This window comes from Salvelinus alpinus, chromosome 1, assembly GCF_045679555.1.
Source record: "Salvelinus alpinus chromosome 1, SLU_Salpinus.1, whole genome shotgun sequence".
NCBI lineage: Eukaryota > Metazoa > Chordata > Actinopteri > Salmoniformes > Salmonidae > Salvelinus > Salvelinus alpinus.
In genome coordinates this window covers 71,416,973-71,425,671 of record NC_092086.1, presented here as the reverse complement: position 1 = coordinate 71,425,671, position 8,699 = coordinate 71,416,973, and positions in this window count along the sequence as shown.

Genomic DNA, 8,699 nt, shown 5'->3' with positions numbered 1-8,699 from the left:
GGACTAGTAACCGGAAGGTTGCAAGATCGAATCCCCAAGCTGACAAGGTAAAAATCTGTTGTTTTCACCCTGGCCTAGGAACTGTTCCTAGGCCTAGGCCATCATTGAAAATAAGAATTTGTTCTTAAGTGACTTGCCTAGTGAAATAAAATTTTAAAAAGACAATGCAGGAGTGGCTCTGAATGTCCTTGAGTGGCCAAGCCAGAGCCCGGACTTGAGCCCGATCTAACATCTCTGGAGAGATCTGAAAATAGCTGTGCAACGACGCTCCCCATCTGACCTGACAGAGCCTGAGAGGATCTGCAGAGAAGAATGGGAGAAACTCCCCAAATACAGGTGTGCCAAGCTTGTAGCGTCATACCCAAGAAGTCTCGATGCTGTAATCGCTGAAAAATGTTCTTCAACAAAGTACTGAGTAAACGGTCTAAATACTTATGTAATGTGATATTTACATAGGTAACTGTTTTATACATTTGCAAAATAATCTAAATCTGTTTTTGTTTTGTCATTATGGGGTATTCAGTCTACACACAGTAGACTGATGGGGAAAAATTGATCCGTTTTAGAATAAGTCTGTAACATAACAAAATGTGGAAAAAGTCAAGGGGTCTGAATATTGAATGCACTTTAACATTTCATTGATTGCAAGAAATGTGTATAATAATCTAAATTGAAAAACTACGTTTTTAATCTCCCGTTGTTTTGTGTATCATTTCATAAAACACATGCCATGGAATCGGCACTTCGAAAATCTCTTCCCAACTATTTTGCAACCAGTATGGCGCAGGTGTACATGTTTTGGTCTTGAAATTAAACTGGTATACTTTTTATTTATCACAATTTTCTTTAACCAATTTTGGTATTTTATGTAGGGCAGTCAGACAAGTTCCTTTCCTTCTCCCCCTTCCACTTGCCTCCTTCATTTTTGTGATAATGCTACAATCAGTTGGTTGTAATTTTGGATAGAGCAGACATTTTCATATATTTTTGTTAGCTGCATGTGTGACATAACTCCACCAGTCCTATTTATGATATCGTTAACAAAGATTAGACATGTTTTTTTTTATTCTACCAAAATATATATTTTTTATCAATTGGTATATTTCATTTGAACCATAATATTTGTTGTGTCTTTTCTGGTGGGTTAAACTGAATTTGCAACCAGTATTCTATGGCTTGTTTAAAAATAGCTACATTCTGGCGATTATTTCATTTTCAAATAACCAAAAGTGAGAGACTGTAATCTGAAACGTGAAAAAGGCAATTTTTCAACACTGGGTGATCCATTACTACTGATCTGCTGGAAAGCCAGTTTAAATTTAAGTACACCTTTTGTATGACTGAAGCCTTTAGTGAGAGGGTCAATGCTTTAATATTTTATAATTCCAGCCCTCTGAAATCATATTCATTATTTATATAGGCCCATTTAATTTTGTCTGGCTTGCTGTTATAAATAAAGTGGAAATGTTTTGCTCATATAACTTAAAAACAAGTCGTTCGGTGTAGGCAGGGTGTGTGACTCTCTGCCAAAGCCACCTGGCTCTGGACCAGTGCATTAGCTGTCGCCCGGGTGTCGGCATGGTTGTGTGCTCTGCAAAAACACATTCACGTTTATTTTATTTTTTTTACATTTATTTAATTATCAATTTTATTACACAGTATGCCTACACATTGATAGGCTATATAATTCATTTTAAAAGAAAATGCACTGTATCCAAAATACCTTTAGTTTGGTGATTCTTTCAGCTCCGGCTCATTTACGGTCCTAACACAGGAAAGGGTAGCACCATAGAAAGAAGCTGGCTTGTTGAAAACAATGTCCATTTGGTCGCAATGTCCATTTTTTTTAGATAAACAGCTCGTTTTTGAATGGTAACTGTGTTAAGGGTGGAGTTTGGGGTGGGGTGAGAGTACTGGAAAGGTGTGACTTTCAGCTTACAATAGGCCATAAGTATACAGCAGATCGCCGATTGTCCTCACTTTGATTATTCTGTAACAACCATGACCAGGATCTCTAATCATTTAAGTGAGCAGATTAGGGCTTTCAGAATGAACGGAAAATCTACTGGAGACATTTCAAGAATACTGGTAGACTATCATTTAATCATTTCTGCCCTCCGAATTCATATCTAAGTGGCATTGTTTGCGCCATTATTAGTTACAGTTTAAGTTTTAGTTTGAACATGCAGACAGGCACTAAAAACAGCGGGAACGTTTCCCTAGTCAGCGCCATTATTAGTGGCATTTTTTGTTAGGGCAAATCTAATCTGTGAGAATATCTAAGGGGCTTTTATATACTTCTAAATTCATTTATAATAACAATAATCGCTTTGATGAAAAAATAACAATATTTTGGAGATGATTTTGTTTTCAAATGTAAATAACGCCAGTTTGTTATTTAGAATGGTTTATTTCTGTTTTTAGAAGGAGAGAAACCAAAAGCCAACCATCCCCTCATGTGTCTCCCGGTTGCGACCGGCACATGTATCAAACCAGCATCTGTAGCAATGCAGTTTGCACTACGATGCAGTGTCTTAGACCGCTGCGCCACTCGTGAGGTCCCATCCACAAAGTTTTTAATGCTGATCAATTGCCTTAACAAAAATACAGAGAGGTGTTGGCAAGAGTCTATTGTCCTGCTAATAGCCCATAATGGGCAATTATAATACATGGTGTCCAGGTCAGGATAACCAAAACAGTTATTTATTCAAAACTATGAAAAAGAATGTTGGTACTTATTAATTTTGATCCAAAGCCATGAATGAGTGAGTCACTCAGCTTTATGTAGGTGCCGAGGCTATATTACGCCGCCATCAACTTGATTATTTAGCAGACATCACTTGCTTATATTCAGTCAACACATATATCTTAAGAATATCGTGGAATATAATTGAAAATGTTTGTTTCTCTTAGAATATAAACCTTAGTGTAACAATAGTTTTAGTAAATAATACTGACGAGTAGAAACAAGAAAAGAAGTGTATTTTTCAGGGTGTGCACGTGCAATTCTTAAACTGTCGTTCTAAATTCATCCACCTTCTTTATCCTCATCATTCAGTTAATTGAAATTCAATTTTGAAGTTGTGCACAATTACCAGTTTCTATTTGGTTTATGTCGCCCATTCATTGTCAGTTAGAGACACAGTAGAGCCTTGGGACCCAAAAGCATAATCAGTGCTCTAACTCCCCCTTGCACTGGTCTGGAGCAATGAAGTAGTGACGCAGGGTACCGTACTAAACCACAAATTACATCTAAGTTCCGCAGCATAATCGCAAAACTTTTAGTTGAGCAACCACTGTATTTGCAGTAGGCCTATGAAATGGATAAGGACTTCCCCTTAGTGGGTAGGTCACTCAGGTGGGTGTCTGTGATATAGTGTAGGACACCGTTCCATCATGAATGAACTAGATATTTGCTATTTATTTTAAACTATAAAATCCAGTGGGTGATCGAGATAAGATGAATAACCACCAATGTAAACAAAAAAGCATGACATATTTAGTACTGTATTTTTTGCATTTTGATTGCATTTTATTTAAAATGCCTTAATGTTGTCCAGCATCTGGCAAAGACACTATCAGCAGCGTCTCTAAGTGCCTACTTGAACCGACTGCGAGATGGGTAGTTCACTTCACATATATGCGCAAATATTGAAATGCTTCCCACAGTTGTGACGGTTCCGTAACCACAGACGCTGGGAGACGGGAAGCAAGAACAGGGTGAGGATTTAATAATAAATAGAAAAGAAACTAAACAAGAACAGCATCTGGACAAGAGAAACAAAACAACATCAATGCAGACACAGGAATGAAACTGAGGGGGAGGCAATCAATGACGTGATTGAGTCCAATGAGGTGCAGGCGCACGTAAAAATGGTGCCTGGCGACCTCGAGCGCTAGAGAGGGGGAGCGGGAGCAGACGTGACAGTTGTGTCAAGTTGGCTGGATGTCCTTTGGGTGGTGGATCATTCTTGTGTCACGTTCGTAATAAGGTCGGGACCAAGGCGCAGCGTGTGTTGAGTTCCACATCTTTATTTGCAGTGAAACTTCTCAAAAAACAATAAACAAGCAACGAAACGTAACCTCAGTGGTGTTACAAGCACAAACACAAATAATATCCCACAAACACAGGTGGGAAAAATGGCTACCTAAATATGATCCCCAATTAGAGGCAACGATTACCAGCTGCCTCTATTTGGGAACCATACAAAACACCAACATAGAAATATTGAACTAGAACACCCCCTAGTCACGCCCTGACCTACTACACCATAGAGAACCAAGGGCTCTCTATGGTCAGGGTGTGACATCTTGATACATACGGGAAACTGTTGAACCCAGCAGCGTTGCAGTTCTTGACACAAACCGGTGCGCCTGGCATCTACTATCATACTGCCGTTCAAAGGCACTTCAATATTTTGTCTTGCCCATTCACCCTCAGAATGGTATACATACACAATACATGTCTCAAGGCTTAAAAATGCTTCTTTAACCTGTCTCCTCCCCTTCATCTACACTGACTGAAGTGGATTATACAAGTGAAATCAATAAGGAATCATAGCTTTCACCTGGTCAGTCTGTCATGGAAAGAGTTCTTAACGTTTTGTATATTCAGTGTATTTTGTACAAAATAAAGAAAATCAATTACAGATCAACATCTAAATATTGCTCCCAATATTAAGCTCAGAATGCTTATATTCTTGATCTGACTAAGCTTTAATTGGGCCTGCCTCTGCAAACAAGTGGAATTATGAGCAGTAATTCTTTCTATATCATTCACCACACTCTCAAACGGCTTGCACCGCCCTCTCGCGGCACAGACCAAGGGCCTGAGACTTGAAGCGAACTACCCCATCTTGCAGCCGGTTCAAGTAGGCAACTAGACTCTGCTGATAGTGTCTTTGCAAGATAACAGACAAAATTAAAGCAATCAGAATGGATAAAATACACTTCTAAAAATGTCATACTTTTTTGTTTACATCGGTGGTTATTCATCTTATCTCGATCGCCCACTGGAGTTGATAGTTAAGCCCTTACCCACCTTTTTTTTACCACTACGTCACTGATATTAATACAGAATCGTAAGTCATATTCTAATAATTCATGTAAATGAGATAATATGATCATCTGTGTGCTTCATTGATGTCTGTGTGTGCAGAGGTTGATTAGTAATGCCTAGGAATACAAATGTGAACGCTACGTAATTTACGAAAATAAATATCTATGGAGTCTTGGAGTCTTTATGCAATTCATGAATACAACAATCTGAACAGTCGCTGATGCTACTTGTCAGTGTGAATAATCTATCATATTTCCCAATTTCAGGAGTATAACATTACAATTGTTGTTTGTGTTTGTAGATCGCCTGAAGTGAATGAACCTACACATGCCAAGGTGAAAACAGCTGGGGTTATTAGGGGTTCAAAGAAGCGAATCTGGACAAAAACATAATGTTATTGTTGGCGTTCACTATTATTATTATAATTATTCTGATTCTTCCGTCAAGGAAAATTAACATGCAACTTGCCATGATGGTAAAGACCCATTGGCCAAAACCTCTTATGCAATCCCATGCCAATTGGCCACATGTTGTTGCAAAAACAAATGATTAAAAATGCTAACTTTGAAAGCTCACTCCCTTTGATCTACAGTCATGAAATTCGGTACATACAGCTCCTCACAAGGAACACATTTTCCTTATGGACCAATAAGGTCAGCCTTGATTCATTTTGTAAAGAAACGCTGAAAACGATTCTACTCTGGCACCGAATGACCAATCCACATGAAACTTGATAAATAGAATATATGTGACCGACCAGCTCGATTCGAACTTATGTAGCAAAATTTGAAATTGTGAGAGTCAGAGCTAGAAAACGTTATATCATACACTCTACAGTTGAGGAACAAAGGGAAAGTAATTCTGCTTTGAAAGCTGATAAACTTGTAACCTCACTTTTTATTAATTTGGCCCTTGAATGTTTTGGTACCTATTGGAGAGGTCTTCATTATCTACACCTATTCAGCATTGTTGACACACTCTTAAGCTTTAGAATCACCCATCTCTTTAAGGATTCAGGTTGGAGTTATTAAAACTCGTTTTTCAACCACTCCACAAATTTCTTGTTAACAAACTATAGTTTTGGCAAGTTGGTTAGGACATCTACTTTGTGCATTACACAAGTCATTTTTCCAACAATTGATCACAGATAGATTATTTCACTTGTAATTCACTGTATCACCATTCCAGTGGGTCAGAAGTTTACATACACTAAGTTGACTGTGCCTTTAAACAGCTTGGAAAGTTCCAGAAAATGATGTCATGGCTTTAGAAGCTTCTGATAGGCTAATTGACATCATTTGAGTCAATTGGAGGTATATCTGTGGATGTAATTCAAGGCCTACCTTCAAACTCAGTGGCTCTTTGCTTGACATCATGGGAAAATCAAAAGAAATCAGCCAAGATCTCAGAAAAAAAGTCTGGTTCAGCCTTGGGGAAAATTCCAAATGCCTGCAGGTACCACATTCATCTGTACAAACAACAGTACGCAACTATAAACACCATGGGACCACGCAGCCATCATAACGCTCAGGAAGGAGACGCGTTCTGTCTCTTAGAGATGAACGTACTTTGGTGTGAAAAGTGCAAATCAATCCCAGAAAAACAGCAAAGGACCTTGTGAAGATGCTGGAGGAAACAGGTACAAAAGTATCTCATCCACAGTAAAACAAGTCCTAAATCGACATAACCTGAAAGGCCGCTTTCTACCTCGTGAAGCTGGTTGAGAGAATGCCAATCGTGTGCAAAGCTGTCATCAAGGCAAAGGGTGGCTACTTTGAGGAATCTCAAATATAAAATATTTAGATTTGTTTCACTTTTTTGGTTACCACATGATTCCATATATGTTATTTCATAGTTTTGATGTCAACACTATTATTATTAACGTAGAAAATTGTAAAAATCAAGAAAAACCCTTGAATGAGTAGGTGTGTCTGAACGTTTGACTGGTACTGTACATTAAAAGCATTTGGCATGGTCTGGTTGATTTCTATTTCTGATATTTGCCAACTGTAGTAAAGAGTACAGAAGTTGTTCATCCTAGGGTGATGTGTCCAATTTGGTTGCACAGTGGGCCCACAGCTTGAACTCCGGCAATGCTGCTTGCTGCTTTAATTATTATGTTCCTTTTTCTGCCCTTTTGGTGAAGAAATTAGATTTCCTGTGACATGAAAAGACTCAGCACTGTGCAACTAAGTAATATGGTAAAAGTCCAAGGGCCACCTTCTCTCATGCAATACCATGCCAATTGGCCACGATGGCACTATAACAAGCGATTGAAAATGCTAACTTTCAGCACCCGCACCCCATGTGACCTAGAGAAATGGAATTTCGTTCATAGGTCCCTCCCCTCACAAGGAACAAATTTGCCTCAGGAACCCATAAAGTCTGCAATGATGAATTTTCTGCCATTTTGAATTTTATGAAAATCACTAAAAATGCTACTCCTCTAGTACCGATCTGCATGAAACTTGACATGTGGAATGCATGGACTAAGCTCTCTCAACACAATATTTTCCAGACTAGTAACAAATACAACATGGCCGCTATTGACCAATGAACATTCACATGGGCGAGGTCTCAAAAAATTCATACAAAAGGATCTTCATTTTGTGACAAGAATTGGTACACATGTTCCAAACATTGTCAAGACTCAATATATCTAAGTACATTTAGAATGACCACACGGTGGTGCTATAACAAACACATGTTTATATATCTTGATCTGTTTGACTCAGAGTGATGCAGGTGAGGGGAGGTGGGTCTAGCTAACTTGTAGAGTATGGTTGAGTTTGGCCGCGTGGTGGCACTGTGTGACAACAAAAAACATTCATGCAAGCTCATTGGTTCATAGTGGTCATGTTGTTATAGATAGACTCTCGGAAAATGTTGCATTTAAAGACATGAATACATAGATGCTATATACTCAATTTGGTTCAAGAGAAGAAGATGTTTAAAGTACTCAATATCACAGAAATTGTCCAAAATAAATCAAAAGCATTTAGCATGATCTGGTTGATTTTGAGTTCTGATATTAGCCAACCGTGGTAAGGAGTACAGAAGACCAATTTGTCCTGATGGTGGCTCAGTGGGCACACAGCTTGAACCCCAGGAATGCTGCTTGTAGCTTTAATGTTTGCTTGTTTATGCTGTTCTCCAAATAGCATTTAGGAATATTTTTTATCGTATAGAAGTGCAGTAAATGAGCCTCTATGCAGACCTCACTAAAACTCAAACCCTGGTTAGGGCCCCAATTGCACCCTATTCCCTATATAGTACATTACTTTTGACCAAGGCTCATATGTCTATGTAGGGAATAGGGTGCCATTAGCGATGCATAGTGTTAAAGTACTAAGGAGCTGGGAGGGAAATCATATATTCATATATAAGACATCCCTTCTCCATCAATAAAATATTTTTTTCATGTCATCATGAAATTGACTTTGTTTTGTAAAAGTGAATCATCAGATAAAAGTCTGATATTACCCCCAAGATGAGACAAAGAATATCAAACAGCCTTTTAGATCTCAATTCACTTGGTTTTTGAAAAGATCTTATGAAAGATCATAAAAAATTTACAGAATTATCAATCAAAATACAAAGGGTTATCTTTCTCAATTGAGTTAGATCTTAAGCGACTTCC